At 28.9% G+C, this 21,485-nt stretch overlaps 1 long non-coding RNA gene across 31 annotated transcripts; it reads left to right on the top strand.

Moving 5' to 3' along the window:
- Window positions 1–17,966: 17,966 nt before the first annotated feature.
- Window positions 17,967–20,259, top strand: LOC149516044 (uncharacterized). Of its 31 annotated transcripts, XR_016346338.1 has the most exons (6): window positions 18,002–18,131; window positions 18,429–18,792; window positions 19,193–19,282; window positions 19,428–19,486; window positions 19,578–19,962; window positions 20,066–20,259. It is a non-coding gene; the product is annotated as an uncharacterized LOC149516044 (long non-coding RNA). The 31 variants fall into 31 exon arrangements; XR_016346329.1 differs by lacking the exon at window positions 20,066–20,259 and having other exon boundaries at window positions 18,001–18,131; window positions 19,213–19,282; window positions 19,578–20,056; XR_016346327.1 differs by lacking the exon at window positions 18,002–18,131 and having other exon boundaries at window positions 18,349–18,792; window positions 19,213–19,282.
- The last annotated feature ends 1,226 nt before the right edge of the window (window positions 20,260–21,485 follow it).

The raw sequence follows: 21,485 nt of genomic DNA, 5'->3' as shown, positions 1-21,485 counted from the left end.
AAACTGTTAAACAAGAGCTTAAATGAATATTTTAAACAATCATATCTTTGATAAGAAATGGTACAAAAGTATGTTCATAAATTCAAATAATATATCATCTAGATACTAGAAGTTCTAGGACTCTTATTGTCCTTGTTCCTAATAAAAAGCAAAAAATTCATGCAGAAGGGGCTTAGCCCCCAATTCATCAAATAGTTAGTAATCAGAATTGAAACAAAGTATCAAAAACAAACATCATTTTGACACAATATCAAGTAAATTTCATTAAGCGCCTAAATTTGGCGTATTGGGAGTTCTATCTTCGTCAACAAAAGTTGGAAAAGATATAACTACTTCCACATTGGAGAAAGAATAATCGATATGAGTGATTTACCTTGCTTCACAAAGAAGATGAGAAAAGAAAAAAAAAACCATATAGCAATAATTGAAAGAATAACCTATAAGAGTGATATTACAAAACTCTTAAGCTAGGTTTTTTTTTTTTTTTTTTGGACAAAACCATGCAATGCAGCTCAGCTTTCTATTTGAGCAAGTAAGTTCAAAATCACAATTTGGGTGTATCTATTGTAACGATTCTGTCTTAAAACTTGATTGTTAGATGATTTAAAAAATATTAGAAGTCGTTATTTTTTTTTGTTAGGCACAATTGATCACCTAAAAAAATTTATCTTTTTAATAAAACTCTAAAATTAATTAAAATTTATCAAAAAAAAAATTTTTTTTGGTATGCAAAAACAATTGGATTCTAAAGTATGGTTACACGTGAAGAAATATTAGTAACCCACATCATCCGTTTTGAAAAACGGTACCAATTAATCACATATTATCTTTTAATCTTAACAAAAATAATATTGATTTTGATATTTAAAAACACTTCCTTTAGCTCTTTTTTATTGCATAATTTTTTTATTTTTTACTAGCTTTATTTCTTTTTTTAAACTGTCTTAAAAAATTCATTATTTTTTAATTTTAAAAAATAAAGAACTTTGTTTATTAAAAAACTCTCAAAATATTCTACTATGTTGGTAACATTAAAAGAGATTTTTTCACTAGAGTTTTCTTAAAAGTCACTTTTCAAATTTCATTAAAATCTCATCTCAAAGGTTCATATTTATTTTTAAAATTAATTAATGCACATGAAATGCAAATAATGAAACATGATTATAATATATAATTTTATTCATTTTTGAAAAATCCTTTTCTCTTTCTATTTTTTTAAAAACAAAAACAATAAGTAAATGAAAACTTGTTTGTATTAAATATTTTCTAAATATTCCAATAATTTGTAGCATTTTAGAAAATTACTCTTGGCTAAAGATTTTAAAAGAATCACTACTAAGATTTTTTTAGTATCTCATCATTAGAAAGATTTTTTTTATTTCTATTTTCTAATTTCTTTAATTTATATATAAATTTACCATTTAATCAATTTTAAAAGAAAACTTATGTTTAGCATTACTAAAAAAAATACATTTCCTTTAAAATTTTAGCTTTAAATATGCAAGTCAATCCATAAATAAACAAACAAATAACTAAATAAAAGAAAGAAATTTTTTTAAAATCAAACAGGTCAAAATCAATCAAAAATCAATCTTGTTTCACTTTTTTTGTCCTTTCGTTCTTTCTACCCAAAACTACATAGTTTTTTTAAACCTACTAACTAGAAAATCCAAAAAATTTTCAATTATCTCATTTTTTCCTCTTTACTTTCTCTCACTAACATCAAAACCTTCTATCATAACGTTCAAGTCTAAAAACCTGATCATTAGACACAAAACATGGAGTTGGCACCAATTTTTTTATCTAGGTATGATTGACCACCTAAGTGAATTTATTCCTTCTAAAAATATTCTAAGCCTCAACTAAAGGTCCTTAAAAGGAAGAAGTTCTAGGCCAAATCTTTAGAACTAAACTCGAGAGTTGATTACATGTAGAGAATGTCTTAGCACTCCCACAATGCTTAAAATTGGTATCGAATAAGCCTTATATTATCTTGTCTAAGCCTTAATTCAAAATGATTTTTATTAATTTTGATATTTGATTATTGGAAAAATATCTTTAGGCTTTAACCAAAAAGAATTTTTTTTGCACTTCAAAAGTATTCAAGATAAACTCATTGTTTACTTGAAGAGACTCCATAATCAAATTTATTAAATATCTTATAACAAAAAGCCAATTTATTATTTTTATTTATTTACAAAATAATTTCATACAAAAATATTATCAAAATATATCATAATATCATAAAAACAACATAAAAATATCATGCAATAATATCATAATAAAATCATGTAAAAACTGTTATAATAAATATCATGCAATAATGTCATAAAAATTAATGCAAAAATATCATAATAAATATCATGCAACAAAGAATAAAAATTCAATCAAAGTTTCTTTTTTCTTTTACATTATTTTTCAATTAAACCAAAATTAATATAAAAAAATAAATAATAAATAAACAACAAAATATAATGAAATTAGAAAAACATTAAAATATATAAAAAAAATTTAAAAATCAAAATTAAAGGAAAAAATCAAAACAAAAAATGAAAAATGAAAAAAAACCTACAATTGAGTTAAATCGGGTTGATGCAGAAAGTTCCATAGATGGCAATCAAGTCAGTAGCCTCATATGGACCAAAACGGCATCTTTTCCTCAGTATTTAAGCCAACATCTTTCTTTTTTCTTTCTCTCAGTACCACAGAAGTTCTTTAACTCCTCTTTAGAAAACTCGATCAAAAAATTCAATAGCTTTCAAAAACTAGCCAAAAACCTAAATTTTGAAATAAAAAAATTTAATCGGTTGTCCAAAAATCCAATCAGTTGCCGAAAAATTTAACCAACCCTAGAAACCTTCAAAAATTCTAGAAATTGATTGTTGTAAAATCCCTTCAGCCACCATCAATCCCATTGAAAAATTTAAGAGTTCATTGGAAAATTCAATCTTACCTAGCAAAATCCAAAAATTAAACAAAAACCCAAAAAATTCTAAAAATTCTTAAAAAACCCAAAAAATTTTAGAAGCTCATAAAGATCCCAAAAACAACTCAAAAAATTCCAAAACTATTTCCTAAAAATACTATTCTTTACCAAAATTTCCAAAAACAAATTTAAAAATACCTAAAAAATCGAATCAACATTTTTTAACAAAATACAAAACCAAATTTAAAAAATTTTTGTTTACTCAACTTGCTATCTATTGCCTGATTGCTATTTTCTTCGTTTGTGCTTGATTATTGCTTGTTGATTTGTGCTTCATTGCTCATTATTATATAGAGATTCAAATCCTAGATCAAATAGGAAAATCTTAATGCAATTGAATCTATTAAGATCTTATTTTAATATTTTTAAAATCTTATTTCCTTTTCATAGTCAATTGGTGCCCAAGTTATATAAAACTAAACTTTGCCTTTGAATCAATAGATTTTGGATTCCTGATCCCTTTCCTATTTTTTCAATTTGTTTTTCTTTTTACCAAAAATAAACAAATCAAATATAAAATAAAAGAAATAAAAAAATCAAATTAAATTAAAAACTTTTTTTAACTTTGACTTTTTGACCAAACAATAAAAATAAAAATAAAAATAAAATCCTTTTGGATTTTTAAATTTGGGCTTAAAGTTTAAGCTCTCTTTTAAAATGCAATAATGAAATTTAAAACGCATTGAGTATCGAAAAAGTTTTCTGACAAAATAGGGTATGTGCACTTTTTTTTTCTCTAAAACTTTAGCTTGCCAGAAAAATAAAAACAAATCTAGAATTCAATAATCAACCACCATGTCGGCCTTCAGTCACCATTACCTCTGATCACCGTTTAGCCTCAAATTTTCACCATGAGCTCTCTTTAATGTCCTAATCTCTATTCTAACCTTAGTTTTCCCAAAATCAACCTACAAAGTCCTAGATCTAAGTCGAAAGCCAATGATTACAAGATCCGAAATAGCCATCTTATGTTGTTATAATCATTGTCATCTCCCATTATGTCGTTCCTCTACCTAAGACCTTTGTCTTTCCAAAAATCCAATTTTGAATCTCCTTAGAACAACCTAAACTAAAAATCCAAGTTTTTTTTTTTTTTTGGCTTTTGTGTTGTTTCTTGTGTTTTTAGTTTTTTTTTCAAACTATGGCTTCCTTCAGAGATGTGGCTTTTTTCATGGCTGTTGGTATTTTTTAAGGTGGTAGGTCTTCATTGTGGTTAGAGGAGTAATTAGGTGTTTCAACTGAGCTAGTGATTTGGTTAAGGTCTAGGTTAGTGGTGGGTGGTGCTTAGGTGGTTTAGTTGGAAACAGATGGTAGGTTTGCTTCTGGTGGATGCAAGGGGTGGATTTGCTTAGAGCATGGTAAGGATGGGTTTAATGGTGGTTGTAGGGACTATGAACAGTAAAGGCTTGAGGTTGTTATAGTTCTAGTCATTAGGAATTGTTTTTTCAAAATTTTTATTCTCTAAAAGTTAACCCCCTTGTAGTTTGCTCAAAGACTCAATTTATAAAGCCAATTAAGATTAGGGGTTCAAAGTGTCATCACCGATTAGGAAGGTTTTCAGATTTTTACCTATAAGGGTGGCCTTCTAGGCACTGCCATGTTTTGGTTTTAAGACTAACATGTCTCAAATCCTCTTTAAGTTTCAATTTTTCTATTTGTTATATTAAGTCAACTTGCTTAAAAGAAGGGAGTGACTGACAACCAAGAAAGGCATGATCATTAGAAAAGGCTTACTTTTAGGGAAAAGAGAGTTGCAAAAAGAGGCCGACAATTAGTAGGGTGGCGAGTTGGTGTCATACACAACACCACTTTTTTTTTTTTAATTAAAGTTTAATTAACCTAATAAACCATCTTTAGGCCCTAAAATTGGGCTTAAATTGTAATATGATTTTAATTAAATAGAACTAGACCCAATAATTCCTAATTAAAATGTTTAAATGGGCTCTAATTGTGCATGTCCAAATTTTGAATAAAAATTGAGATTTACCTAGACAAGATTTAGTGTCTACAACTATCTCTTTCAACACATTATTAAGAATCAGAAATAAAGCAAAGATATAGGTAATAATTTTATTTAAATAAGTAATTAAAATATACTTTTTTTTTCATTTTTTTGTTTTTTGATTTTTTGTTGGTCTTTTATTTTTGCATTTTTCATTTTTTTTCTTTTCAAAGTTTTCATTTGAAAAAATAAAAATTTGACGATTCACATTTGAAGGAAAAAAAAATGATTCACATTTGAAAATTTTACGAGATTCACATTTGAAAATTATAGAGATTTACATAAAAAAATTTTTTAGAGATTCATATTGGAAAATTTTCAAAGATTTGCATCCAAAAATTTAAGATTCTCATTCACAAAATTCAAGATTCTCATTCACAAAATTCAAGATATTCATATCTAAAACACTACCCAAAATTTGCTCAACACTAATAAAAGTTTACTGACAAAATTTTTCATTGATAATTACTGACGTATCTTTAATGGATTGTCGACAAAACATAATTGTAAATTAATTCAATATTTTTTGACAAAATACTGATAGAATACCAACAGGATTTGCTGATAAAACTATTCAATTGGTATTCTATAGGTAAATATTTAGTGGGGAAAGGAAAATTTAGTATTAGAAATAACAATAAAATAATACATCAGTAATTGATTGGAAATATCATTGCCGACGGACTACGAATGGATTATTTTGTCAGTAAATAATTTTGGTACAAAATTAAATGGAACAAGTAAAAAAAGTAAATTAAATTTTAAAAAAATAGTTTTCCAATGGAATTTCTTTTGGTAATCCATCAGTAAGCAGGATAAAAATGAAATTCCCAAATCTTTTTCTCATTTTCTCTCTTACGTAAAAAATCTCTAAACCCATTTTCTCTCTTCGACCATCATCTACGCCACTTTCCCTTCATTTCCCTTATGCCTTTTCTATTCCTGGTGCCATTGATCATCGTCCGTCATCCGATGGGTTCCTTCTTTGTCTTTCTGATGTCAACTTCCTTATATTCTCGTTGGCTCTTGCAGCAATTATAACTCGTCATTTAGTGTTTTTTTTTTGCTCCTTTTGATTCCTTAACTATTCTTCACCACATTAACTTTCTCTAGTAACCTTTTGATTTCTACTAACATTTAGAATCCTACTACCATCCTTATGAGTCTTTCCTCCATTGCCCATTGGGACCCTAACTCCCAAAACAATGATTAGGATTGGGAACTTCACATCATTTTCACTCTAACACTTTCACACTTTAGTTTTGAAAGATTCAACATGCAAATTTAGAAGGAGCATATCGTTATATAGACCTATTTTATTTTATAATATAAGGTGTAGGGTTTTATTTTATGAATAAATATGTATCATGGGACTAGATAGGATAACTTTAAGTAGTTTGCTTGTTTCTTGTCTTTTTTTGGTTTTCATGTTGTGTTCTCTCTTTTTTTGTGTCTATATTATGAAAATAGAAAAATAAAATCACTACAGGAATAGCTAAGCCCTTCTCTCCTCATGTATGAACCTAATCTTCAATGTTAAATTAAAAGAAAAAAAAAACTTCTTTGGTAATGGAATAGTGCTACTTGATCATATGTGATAGTAATTATAATATGTTTATCCATTTATAAAACTCAACTAGAAAATAGTAATCAGTGTTACAGATATGTCAAAGTTTATTAAGTAATGGAAAATTAATACTTATGAAAGTTACATATAAAAATGACATTTAAGCTTGATTACGTCTTGGAAGAAATCTTTGAAAGAGACATTTCCTTTATATATAAAGAGGGAAGAAAGATCAAAATTTCTTTGTGCATGTTTTGTTGAGCTTGAATAATGTGCGTATTTTGTTAATAATCCAAAAAAAATGACATTAATAAATTAGTTATTACATCATTCTTGTTGATTATTACAAGTGACAAAAGAGCTTACTGAAACTATATGTTTTTTTACTTGTTCTCCTAGAGGTTACTTATTATGCAATGAGGTTATATTTGGTGTTCCATTTTGTTATTTGATGGTATTAATGTATAATGGAATTTTTTAGAATTTTTTGTGTCTTATAAGGATAATATTGTACTGTTGACCAATTATTACTTATATGGCCATCTAGATAGCTTAAGTTAATCATTTGAAGAATTTCAAAGGTTCATATCTAAAGATCAAAGATTTGCATTTATAAACTTTTAGAGATTCACATATGTTGGATTATGGGGTCCAGCGGTCTCCCTTAGGGACTCGGTATATCGATTCATTTGGGTGAGGTATCCCATGGTGGATCAGATTTCGGTGTATGGCAACCCAACCTGTCGAGGCCTAATAGGTGAGGTATCCCATGAAGGCTTTGCAAAGCTCCTTATGTCCACCTATCGCTTAGTACGGGGCTCTGCACTACCAAAAGAGAATAAAGAAATAGAGTTACACCTTCACTATCAGCTATAACTTTTGATATAATAGTAAGCGCTTGATCTTAAAAATTGGTATCAGAGCAAGTTGCAGGTTCGAGTCCCCTAGGTCCCACTGAAGGAGAGATTGTTAGATTATGGGGTCTAGCGGTCTCCCTTAGGGACTTGGTATGTCGATTCATCTGGTTGAGGTATCCCATAATGGATCAAATTTTGATGTATGACAACCCAACTTGTCGAAGCCTAATGGGTGGGGTATCCCATGAAGGTTTTGCAAAGCCCTTATGTCCACCTGTTGCTTAGTAAGGGGCTTTACGCTACCAAAAAAGAATAAGAAAATAGAGTTACGCTTTTACTATCAGCTATAGCTTTTAATGTAGTGGTAAGCGCTTGATATTGAAAATAGCATTGTTAGTCTTGAATTGATCATTATTTTGAAATGACAAAACATTAAAGCTAAATAAATTTGATCAAGATTTTGAAAAAGATTTATTTAGTACATGTTCTTAAGTTTTATATTTTGGTACTAAATAAATAATATGATTTTTAAAGTTTAAACAAGCCTTTCTTGTCATATTTCTCAAACCAAATCTACCTTTCAAGATTATTTATTTGAGCTTAAATGAAAGTTCAATTGTTGTTTTTAAAGTGAACTTATTCATTTTGGACTTAATACAATTTTGATAATATTGGTTTTGGGAAATAGATTAAGTTAGGAAAGTTGTTTTTACAAGAACAAAGTTTTCCAACATTGAAATTATTTTATTTTTCTATATAAATTCACAAGGTTTTAATACTTGAATTTTATAGGGTTGGCAAGCTCTTTGAGTCTACTTTCTAATGGATCAAACAAAATGAAAATCCAAATTTTCTAAGAAAAGATTTTGAATTTTTACTAGACACATTACAGTTGTCCATAAAACTACACAAAAGATAGATTTGAAAATTCACTATAATTAGTACACAATGAATTAGGTGATGAACTTTATATGGATCGAAATCCCTTTAGGTCTAGTTTCTAAATCTTCAAATGGTTTGTGATTTGGATTTGTATAACTCAATTTATGATCAAATTAGTGAGTAGAGTATAGAACGAGAAACAACCACCAGCTTGGACAGGATCGATCCCCTCTAGAAGGGATCAATTGCTTCCTCAAATAGAATACCCCCCAAGCTGAAAATCTAAAAAAGAGATCGATCCCCCCACATAAGGGATCAATCACCTAAGCAAGGAATCGATCCTCTCAAGGAAGGGATCGATCGGGTAAGGCTTTTTAAGCACAAAATCGTGCTTGAACCAACATGAACCAATCGATCCCCTTAAGAAGGGATCGATCGATTCTGGGCATGAAGACCTCCAATGGCTACTTTTTCATCATTCCAATGGGCATTTCTTCACTTCAAGCTTTCCCAACGGATAGTTTCTCAATTTCTCTATAAATTGGACACTTTAACACACCAAGAAGCAAGAGGAAACAAGAGAAATCAAGAGAGTAAGAGCTAACAAGCAATATTTTCTTTTTCTCAAATAATCAAGAGTTTTTAGAGCTTCAAAGTCTATATCCTTGCATTCATTGTATCCAAATTATCTTTTTGTTATTCATTAATCTTTGTCTTATCTATACCTTTGTGTACTTCAAATTAGCAAACACCCAACCTTTGAAAGGTTCTTAGAGTTTGCCAAACACTTGAAATTTTGTATTATGTGATTGTAAGCTTAAGGGGGAGGATAACCCTTAAGAGTGTATTGTGTTGAGTTTGTAAAGCTTGGAAAAGCTTGTTTGTAATCTTCAACACATAATAGATTTGAGCCTTAGTATGGACAACCAAGAGAGAGGACGTAGGTGCCTTGTGGAGAAGAACCAAACCTCTATAAATCATTGTGTTTGATTTCTCTATCCCTATCTCCTTATAATTTATTGTTGTCCATATTTGATTTTAAGTTCATTGATTGTTATTGCCTTCATTATATTTTTATCAAAAGAGCTTATTGTCTTAATTTTCATTCAACTATATTGAAATCATTATTTGGGAAGAATTTGGAGAGATCCAATTCACCCCCATCTTGGATCACCATCTAACCTATAAACCTAACAACATATAAAAAGCAAATATTCATATTTAAAGAGATTCACATCTAACAATTAATGATTTTTATTTAAAAAAATGTTAGAGATTCACATCTAAAAATAAAAATTTCACATTTGAAGAGATTCACATCTAACAATCAAAGATTCATATTTGAAAAATTTTTAGAGATTCACATCTAAAAATTAAATATTTGTATTTAGGGTTTGAGATTCACATTAAGGGTTTCTTGATTCATAGTGAAGGTTTCGATATTCACATCAAAGATTTTGAGATTTATATTGAGAGTATTGAAATTTACATTAAAGATTTTGAGATTCACATCGAAGGTTTTAAGATTCACATTAAAGGTTTGAAGGTTCACAAATGATTTCAAAGTTTTGCAAAAGTTCAAAAATCGTAGAAGGTCAAAGATTGTTTGCAAATAAATTTAAAGATTTGAAAAAGTTAAAATATCTTCAAAAGTTCAAATATTCACAAAAAAAAAAAATTTAAAGATTCACAAAAAAAAAAAACCATTCTTTTAAAAATTTTTCTTGAAAATAGCTTTTTTAATCAAAAGCTTAATGGCTATAAAAATCAACATTTTCCCTTGACCAGTGTTTAATGATTGCTACTTTTTATAATGCTCATAAGTGCATAGATTGTAATCAAATAATAGAGTGAGCGAGTAGTGTATCATTCCCATGAGGATTATATAATTGAATTGTTGGAAGAAAATCACGTACTAAAGGTGATCAACTACAAGACTTATATCTAAACTAATGAAAAATTTGATTTGTTTGCAAAGAAAACAATAAAAGAAATCAATTTTGTAGGTCAAGATCTACTTATCCAACTATCACTTGGATTCTTAGATGTGGCTGAATGGATCTAAAGAACTAAAGAACAAAAAACTTAGAAAGAAAAAAATGATTAAGTGTTTGGCCGAAAGTATGAAAGCTTGCATAAAAGAAAAAATTGAATCAAGATTGCATAAAAATGAAACTTATAATGAAAGAAAGATTGCTTGAACGTAAACCAAATGCTTTAAATTGGTGGAAATAGTACTTAAAGAAACTTGAATAACTGTAGCTAAGAACAAGGTTATGAAAATCGAAAGTATGCAAGAAAGCTTTAAAGAAATAGATCTTGAAACTAGAAGAATGCTTTAAATTAAGAAAACAATTTAGAAAATAATTTAGTATTAGCTAATGTGTCACCTTAACCAAACTACAAAGAAAACTTAAAAGAAACTAATATAACTAAAACTAAAGAGAATAAAAGGGAGAAAGGAAGATGAGATGTGTGTGATGTTTGAGTTACAAGAGAGCCTCCCTATTTATAATGGTGGGTTCAGCTAGGATAGGGATTAAGGTTACAAAGTCTTAGTTATTTTGAATTCTAAGAGATTAGTTTTATCTGTGGTAGAGTCATAGCCAAATGTAATTTCTTCATTCTTGGAGTGTTTTGGCCAAACAGGAAATCTTAGGTTGAATCTTGATCATCCATGTGGTATGTACTCTTAATCTTGCAATTTTGATGGGTGGTTCGACTAAGCATAGTTATCAAGACATGTAGTTGTTTCATATTTAAACTCTTGAGATAAATCTTTCAAGAGTCCATTTTTTATCTAAACTTTTTAGCCTTCACTCTTATGTTGTGTTTGATTTGCATGAAAACTCTTTCAAGATTGATCAAAGAGCTATTGTCTTGTAAAATTTCTCATTGACTGAATACAATAAGAAGTCATTCTTCAAATATAAATCTTCAATCTCCAATTGCATGTAAGAGTCTTCTTGTAAATAGGATAATTGAATGTATGTAAAAGTTCTAATATCATTAGGATCCCTTAATCCAATTGAATTTAGGAAACAACATAGAAAAAAATAAAACGTACTAAGATTTATGTGAAAAACCCTCTAGTGTAGAAGGAAAAACCATGAACCACAAAAAAATTTCTACTATCAAATAATGGATATACAAAGTTCTTCTCTAGCTAAAACTAGAGCTAATCAACAACTAAAGAGAGACAATTAGAGAAATCTCACCAAATAGGTGACTCAACAAATACATACTGAATTTGTTCCTAGAGAGCTTCAAACCTAATCTTCACCATCCAAAATGTAAAATTTTAAATCATAAACTTGCTGATAAAATTTTAGCTTAATCAGATCACAGATTGACTTTCATTTAAACAACTTTCCCTTTTTCTTTTTCTCTCTATCTTTCTAGCTTTTCTTCTTTCTTTTCTTGGTTTGTGACATCATCTTAAAATAGTCCTACCTCTTTTTATTAAGTAGTTAGGGCTCTGTATAAAAAAAAAAATCAAGGCCCATGACCTTTGATTGGTCTAAAATCAATTACATAAGGCTGGATCTCATTTTCCTAACAATAGAGGATACTTTAGCTCATCTTTAGTCTAGAGAAAAGTCTCTAAATCCCTTATGATATCTTTTAAGAGCCTTATTGTTAGGCTTATAAGCTCTTTTAGGGCTTCAAAGGTCTAGGCATCTTAGCAACATGGGATAGAGTCATCTTTCTTATTTTTCAAAGGTTTACCATTCTTTTCCTTTTAAGAACTTTCACCACCTTGATAATCTCACAAACATCACTTTTTTAGCTATTATCTTTCTTAGCCTACTCTTTTTAGGCTTCAATGATTTCTTACCTCTCTACTATATTTTGAAGTTGCTATTTTATCTAACAAGGATATCTATGTTAAAAACATAGTTGAGGGTATAAGAATGCAAATTAAAACTCATATGAGTATAGCCACATATTGAAAAAGTGAATGATTGATCAACTGTTCAGCATCAAATACGTTTGGTTCCACTACAACCATTTCAATGTCTGTGCCAATAGCACCACCCTTCTTATGCCATAATTTTCTTCTTCTTTAGACAAACATATCTTGTACATTTTGATAAAATCTTAAACCATATTTAATAAAGTGCCTTTGTTTTTTAATAACTAAGATAACATAAAAAACTATAAGAATGATGTATAGAATCACTACATACAAAAGAAGCTTTAGAAAAATTCCCACACCAAATCTTGAAATAAGAGCAATTTAATCTTATCTTGTCGCTGAAGCTAATGATTTAATTTGAAATGTTCTACCTTAACTATATATTCTCATCATCCAAATTCTAAACATCTATCCTAGTAGCTACCCTACTAATTTTGAATTCTGTCCATTGCTTTAGAGGTTTTTAGTAAGAGGTATACATATAACATTTACTTGCTATGGCTATTCAAAGCTTTATAAAAAAAAAACTCTGATGGGAAGAAGAAAAAAAAAAGAAAGATTAAGAGACCCTCTTGGCCTAACCTTAAACACTCTAAGTTTTTTTCAAACCTGATCCCATTCAAGTTAAAAAATAGATAAATAGACATATCCCATTGCACTAATTGGTGGCGTTTATAGTGACTGAAAGGGTTGAATCCAAGAAGTGAATTATTTATCAGAGTCTGCTTTTATTAGCTACTATTTGCCTAAAAAGTAAGCTATTTTCACCAAAGAGACAAGTTGGGATTTCTAGCCAAAAAAACCATATTGATATCCTAGTTTTGCTTGCTTTCAAAATTTACCCGGTGTTAATCAAAGAAAAAAAAAAGGTTGGTCTTCTCTTCAGAATTTTTCTTCTATGATTGACCAATATAAGCATCGACAACTCCGAATTGAATCAATTTCTTCCCAATAAATAAGTACTTAGGTCAATAAATTCCTACCTAATGGAGAAACTATTTAAGAGGTGACAAAACCCTATACTTTTCATTACAAAACCAATAAACCAAAAAAGGATGGATTATTTTGTGAAAGAATTTTTGGACCAATAAAAAGTGGAATTTGTGCTTGTGGAAATTATCAAGTAATTGAAAATGAAAAAAAAAAGAGTATTTAAATTTTTTTAAGATGCAATCATTGAGGCACATGAATTAAAATCTAACTCAATGACATGGATACATGTAAAAAAAAAACTTATACTTATCATCTCTTGTTCCTTTTCATATTTTTCATCTAAAATTTTAAATCTTCAAAACATTCCTAAAACCTTATTTCTCACCATTATTTGCTTTTGTTATAAAACTTTTTATCTTAAAATATTATAAATAAAAAATTAATAATAACTATAACATTAATAATATTAAAATTTTATTATAAAATTATTTTTTGGATGATTAAAAATAAATTCACTATTTAACAACTAATAACTTTATTAAATTTTTATCCAAATCATAAGAAAAAAAGATGGCCAAAATAGAAAAATAAAAACCAATTTATTTCTTATGGCTATATCAAACTTTTGAGTACCTCACCTAATTCTTTTTTTTTTTCCTACTCACTTTACTTTTTCATCCCAAAATAAAGTTGCACAAGGCCTTATCCAACCTCTATTTTGTTTTTCCTTCAAATGATTTTAACATTCACCTATCCATTGGATTGATATTAAAGCTATTTGCAATCGCTTTATGGGATCACATAGTTCTCAAGGTGTTGAAACCCAAGGATCTCGATAAGCCAACAGAATGGGTTTGATGATTTGAAGGTTGGTTCCTTTATTAGAGCTTTATTTTTATGTTACCTTTGCTTTTATTATTTTGATTGAGGCGTAAATGTGTTAGATTTTAACTAAATAGTTTGACTTAGGGCATGGTTTTCTGTCTATTTTGGAATGTGTTTTCCTTTTATATATAGAAGGAAAATCATAAATAACAACTTTAATATCTAGTTACAACCACTTTTTTCCATTACACCGCTATTTATGGCCACAAATTGCCACTACCTGTGTGATTGCCATTCACACTCTTATCATGGATGAATAGTAAAGGCAGCAAGTGGTGTTACCACTAAATAACGGTTGCAATACAGGCACTATTTAAAACTCATTTGTGAATATTTACCCCATAATTAACATTTTCAAGAAAAGTGGAAGTTTACTTAGCATAAGAGTGTCACTTGTCAAGCATATGAAGTTTCAAGCTTGGATTAACAAGTTAGTTATAGGAAAAGTAGCAATTGTAGGAAAACCTAATAATTTCAAAAACGACACAGTGATACGACATGAAAATTATATAAACAAAATCATATATGTATTTTAAAAAAATATGTTTCGTGTTTATTTGTATTGACATGAATTTTGATATAACAAAATTTGTGTCTTGTACATGTTAATACGTTTAAACATGTGTAAGACATGAAAAACACGTTTAGGTAAAACGTGTTACATGAATATACGTTTAACATGTGATATGATAAAAAAAATACGTTTAATTTAATTTTGTCATATGAGTACACAATTAACATGTTTAACACATTTTTGTATTTGTTTTATTTTAATATAAACATATAAAGATTATTTTAATTTTTAATCTTTTAATTATGATACTTAATTAACTTTTCAATACCATATAATAATTATTTTAAATCTTTAATTATGATACTTATTTAATAATTATTATAAAATTATTTTTTATATTAATAATATAAATACAATATAAATATTAATACTATTAGTTCATCATTTTGAATTTGATACTAAAACTAATATAATTATGTAATATATATTAAAATTTAAAAATATATTAAATACAATATCAAATTTTTTTATTCTTTTTAATATACAAGTAATATGGCAAGTTTATTAAGTTGTAAAATAATATATAGTTTATAATTATTTATTATTTTAGCCATGTTCTTATATATATTCATTTTAGTCATGTCTATTCGTGTATATTCGTGTTTATTCATGCCATGTTTAAACGAATTAATTGTACACGTGTTAATTGTATCATGTCGTGTGTAATACGTATAATAAATATGTTGTTTTCGTGTTTAAAATTTAAACACATTTTATAATTCATGTCTATTCATGTCTTAATAATTCACATTATTACATGTGTCAAACACGATATAAGACATGACACAGACATATGAATTATGGTAAGCAAGGAAATTACAGGAAAAGACAAAGCAATTACAAGTTATAGACAGGCAACAATTGAAGCAAAGCAGTATTCCCTCATGATATGCATCTTTGGAACAAGGAAATAGCAAGTGAGCAATTGAAGAGTCCATGTTATAGGCTTATTAGAAGTCATTTTCTTAGCATAAATTAGAGTTTTTAAAATTTAAAAAGGATTCCAAAAACCAATAATAGAACTAGTTTTATGTGGAGAAAATTCTAGTTTCGGATTTAGGCTATTTTAACATATTTCAAGACAAAAAACATGTTATGATTATTCATCAACACATGTTTTTGAGGAAAAACTATAAAATATAAAGAGGCAGTGGTAGTTACAAGTTACAGGCAAGCAATGGTTGAAAGATTAAGGTAGTTTTCACCCATAACCTACTTTGAAGCATGAAGAAAATTGAATAAAGGCATTTTCCTTAGTACCAATAGGATTTTTAAAAATGTAAAAAGGGTTTCATAAACCAAAACCTATGTTAATTTTTTTAATCTTTCAAGCATTATGTTTACCTTTCGGCATTTGTTTTATGTTTATGTTTAACCCTTTACTTTTTCGGTATTTATCTTTTTTTTTAGTATTTATTTTTTATTTTTAGTTACTTTTTAATGACCTTTATCTCAATTTAGTTTTAAGTTGTTAATTGATGTTATCTAACATTTTCGGTTGCTTGAGGTATTATATTAAGTTAAATTTCTCCACCAATTATTAATTAGTTTTAAATTAGATACTTAAGATGATATTAAAACTCAAATTTGTTCTATTTTTTCTAATTGTGTTTTGTTTCATTTTTTCTTATCTGTTATCGGTTCTTTTCGAAATTTGTCACGTGACCATTTTTTTTAATCCTCATCTAAACATGATAAAAAATTGTTAAATGATATTATTTCACATTTGTTAAATCTTAGGTTGTATGTGATCTTATATTAAAATTAGACCTTTCATATGTTGCAAATTGGTTTTAACTTAATACTTAACACAAGTTAAGTTGTTCATCCAAATCAATGCTAGTCTTTATCCTTGCTAGATATATGTGAAATGAGAAGTCTTCTTCTTATTTGAGAAAGTCATATTGGCAATAACATAGAATGTTGGTATAAGTTTTATAATTGTCTAACATAGAAAACTTGTACTTTTTAATATTGTTGACTCAAAACAAAAAAGGACAAAAATTTTGGAAAGTAATATATTTTATTATTCCAAAATTTGTGAATTGCATTTAGGGTTGGCATCTTAACCCATCCTCGGTGGGTTCTAATATGATCCGACCTCATATGGTGGTTTTTTTTTTTAATTGGGTTTTGGGTCGGGTCTGGTAATATTAGAAAAAAATTAAAGTTGGATCAAATTTGGGTTATAGGTAAACCCAACCCAACTTAATATATATATATAATTTATTTTTTAATTATTTATTTAATTTTTTTATTTATATATATTTATATATATTTATATTTATATTTTAAAAAATAATAATTTAATTTAAAAAATAATATTTTATTAATTTTAGATCGGATCAGATCATATACGATTTATATAATATCAGATCGAGTATGAAAAAAATTAAAAAAAAATTTCATGTTGGGTTTCAGTTTTATAAATATAAAATCGAATCGGATTCAATGTGAATAAAAATCAGTCTTGACTCTACCCGTTGCCATCTTTAATTGCATTTTACCATACGAGGTGGTTTGATTGCATTTTATCATCTTCTACATTGATCATTGATCATATATGAGTATAGGTCATCTGAATTTGAGATTTCATCTCCCAAGTTAATGCTAGAATACTTTTTCCTTGCCAATCAACTTTTTCCTTGCCAATCATTACATGTTTGTAATTCTTCATTTTAGTGTGATGATACCAAACAAGATAAAAAAAGAAAAAGAAGAAAGCATGCAGAGAAACAGGGAAATGAAAAGAGGAGGTTCAATTGGTATGTATGGCAAAACTAGAGATATTTTTCTCATTGATTTGACGTCAAAATGCTGATGTCCAAGGGTCATCTATGCCCAACTCCCAGTAGATCAAACACATGACTTGACAAACCAATTATTAAAATGTATGAAATTGGAAAATATTAAATCGTCCATAGTTCAACTCTAATGTCCAAGTCCAATGTTGTTATATTGGATGTTTATTTAATTAGATTGGTTATATAAAAAAAAAAGACTATTTATTTATATATTTTTTAACAGAGAGGTTTTTAAAAGAATTTAAAATAGCATGGATATTTGCAATAGGTTCAATCAACGACATAAATAGTAAAATCAATTAAATAAAAAATATATTACAAGTTTATCATAAATTTTTGTCTTAAATTTAAGCCAATATTAAAATAGTAAACCAACATTTTTTTCAATTTAAAAACAAAGAAAATATTTCACAAGTTTAATATCCATTAATAAATATATGATATTTATTAATTTGGGTGATTGATTATCCTAAAAGCATTAATTGATAGAAAATGGTCTAATTCTTATATTTAGACTACTATATATAAAATGTATTTGGAAGGATTCGTGGTTACCACGTGTTTAGTTTTTCACGGTTTTTTCGTTTCTTTCCGGTTTTTTTTTTTTTGATTCGGAAGAAGCTTCCTTTGCGCCCTTTACATAGCTGCTGTTTCTCACTTTTTGCTTTGTCTGCGTTCTTTTTTGTTGTTCATTGTATTTCTTTGTTTTTGGGTTTGAAGACGTAGGTTTTATTTTGTTAAATTTTTTTCTGCTCTGTGGGGGTTTTGTGTTTTCTATTTGTTGAGAAATTTTAGTTTTTTTTTTTTAATGAATGCATATCTATTTTGATGGGTGACTAAATTTTTGGGTTTTTGGTTTTCGGTAATCTTTCTCAAAGATTTGTTGTTTTTTATTTTTTATTGTGTTTATATATTTGGTAGAAAATTATTTGGGTGAGTTTTTTTTTTTTTTTTTTTTTTTTTGCATGCTATAGGGAGGAGTGTTGATTTAATTTAATGAGTATTTTGTTTTTTCTCAGGAATTGTTAAAGGTTTGGTGCTGTTTTGATATAAGGATTTGTTCATGTTGGTTTGGTACTTTTTTCATCTCTTCCAGATCGATCTCCTCCATTATGATTCAATCGCCGTCGCTATCAACGGTTGTGCTGGCGTCTTCCACCTCACCTCTCCCTACATCATCGACCAAGTTCACGACCCTCAGGTATATGCATGCTTGCTTAATCCAATTTGGTGACCCTGATTTTTGGGAAAATGTGGGGGTTTTTATTGAGAGAGGGGGAGAGAAATGGAGGACGGGAGATTTGTCGCAGTGGGGTGTTTTCAGATATCTTCATGCAATTCTCTAGTGGTGGCCACATCATCATTAAAGGCCGTTCTTGGAAGGTCCCACTCTTTCGAATCTCGGAATTTATTTGTTTACTTTTGAAAGATCTGTATGTTATTATCCTCAATTTGGATTATGATTCATCTTTTTTGATTTAGTATTTTGATTTGTTTATAATTTCTCGCTGAGATTTTGAAGGTTCGGGTCTGTTGGTTTTTTAATTAAATTTTAATAGTTGAATTATTGAAATCTATATATTGAAGTATATCCTTGAAACGGTGAAAGGCCTAACTAAAGATTGAAATAAACATTTGGAATGCATCCGAAGGAGTCAATTCTCATCCTGAGTCAATTCTCCTTTGGATGAGAATTGACTTCTCCTCATCATCACAGTGTTCAGTGTTTAGTGTTCATATATTAGATTCTGGTGTTCATCGTTATCATTCCTCACTATCACAGTGTTCAATGTTTTCAAGTAGGACTTCTCTGGATGAGACTTTGGCTAAAGCTGTACACACCTGCCATTCACATCCTTTGTCCATGATGAAGGTAACTTAACTTTAGCATATAATCTTCTGATAAAATTTATATTTCTTTGTATTTTACATTTTTGGTTAATTACTGGTCATTTTACATGATAGTAAAGCATTACATCATTCATTTTTTTTTGGAAAACTGATGAGCAATAGCTTAGGTAGTTTACCTTCAGTTGGTTTTTGGGATAAATGATCACCAAGGTCTCCATGCTTGAAGGTAACGTAATTCAATCATTATCATCCCATTTTGATTGCATCCACAAGCGAACAAATTAAATTTATGGGAGAATTGTTTCTTCCTATCATAGGTATGGCAATTTGAGGATCTTTTGTGGAATGTAACCTTTTCCTGGTTGTCCACAGCATGCTTAGAATGCATCGAATATAATCAATCTGGTTGAGCTTCTTGGCACTCGCATTTCTGATCATGTTCCAGAGGCGCCAAACAAGCTTTTTGAGGATATGGTCAAGTGCATGTCTACTATATATTGCAAGCTTGCAGACCCACCTTTGATCCAAAATGGCTTTTCTTCTCCCAAGTCATCCATGTCACAGTCCAGGGTTTAGAAATAATTCATCTTTTGATGTACGGCTAGATAACCCTTTCCATGTGGAAGGACTTAAAAGAGTTTAGTGGACCATATAGTACAATGGTTGAAGTGCCATGGATTTTCAGAAATAGTCAGAAACTAGGTGATGTGGAACACTTGCATGGTCATTCTTTATCATTCTCGGTTAAACTTTAATTCTGTCATATAATTGCATTGGGGTTAATGAAATGTTTCTGTTTTAACAGGTTCCACATGTCAAACCGTACTGACTACCAATTAATTGACATTTTTTAGGAGAGTTGGAATTTATTTTCTGATTTATTCTTGTACAATTATTTACTATCATTTGGCAGCCATTTGGTTGATAGTCTATTACATCTGTACGAGATTTGTTTGTTAGACTGAAGTAGATGAGAGGTTGAAAATATGGTTAAACTCAGAGTTGGAATGTTTTTTCTTTTTTCTTTTTTTTTTTTATTTCAAGGAGCTGGGTGTCTACCATGGTTTGATCCCATTCATGGTAATGGCACTTTATGATGCTAATACTGGTGCATGGCATTTCTTCTGTTGGTGAAAGAAAAAGGGAAGGTAGTGTGGCCCTGCAACCCTGCAAAGTACCTTTATCAAAATATGTTGGCATGAAGTGGATATTTGGCATGACTGGATGTGTAATGATGCGTTTTTGCCTATTTTGAAAGAAATCTCAAAGGAGTAGCAGTTGAATGTAGAGAAAAAGGTTGTGAAAAGAAGGGTGCATGCCATTTTCAAAGCCAAATATGATCATCGAAATCTTTTACGAATTGTTGCAATTAAGAATGTCATGACTCTTTGAGTCTACTTCCAGTGAATATTTCAACTCAGATACACCCCAGGAAACTAGCAGCTATACAATTTAGCTACCTAAAGTCCATCCACTTCTTCGCTAAATTCATGACTACGCGTCTACGCCTATTTTTCCCAAAACTTTTTGTAAGCCTGCACTTTAATCCAGCTGAGACAAAGGAGCCTTTTGATACGCACAGTATGATTCTCACAGGTCCATAATTAGTAATCTCACTTCTTCGTTGGTTCCAAATAGGGACCAAAGGTTTTGAGCAACTGAGCCAATAGGAATCAAACGATATTGTTATTTCATTCTCAGCATAGAGATGATAGCAGCTAGCTTAACCAAGCAATTAAATCACCTTGCTTAATTATAACTCCATTTTAATTTGGCAAATCAAGTTACAATTATTCAAAAAGACAGCAACATTAACACAACAAATTTTCAAGAGCAGCCAAGCATAAGATATCCCACAGGTTCCTTCTCCCCACCGAAGCTAGCATTCTGTGCATATATGGTCCATCAAGGAAACTAAAGATAGACCCTATTCTTCAAACCATCAATAGAAGATTATTCTACTATGCAGAAAGCAAAAGCTAGAGTGAGCCAACTTGGTTTTCCAAACTAAAGCCAAATCGAAAAAAGAAAAATTAATTTCATTCCATTTTCCCCTCTATGTTACCAAACCAAATCAAATAATAAAAAAAAATAATAAAGGAAAAGAACCTAAACTGTTGAGATTATAAATTTAACAGCTAAATTACACTAATTAAACCTGATAGCCTGTTTAAATTTAAAGCTTTCATAATATGTATTATTTAATAAATTATTGAGTTTAAGAA

This window comes from Durio zibethinus, chromosome 11 (genome assembly GCF_047325235.1).
Source record: "Durio zibethinus cultivar Kanyao isolate XHJ-2024 chromosome 11, ASM4732523v1, whole genome shotgun sequence".
Classification (NCBI taxonomy): domain Eukaryota; kingdom Viridiplantae; phylum Streptophyta; class Magnoliopsida; order Malvales; family Malvaceae; genus Durio; species Durio zibethinus.
Note: the sequence above shows the minus strand (reverse complement) of the source record. Positions and strands in the feature narration are given on the sequence as shown.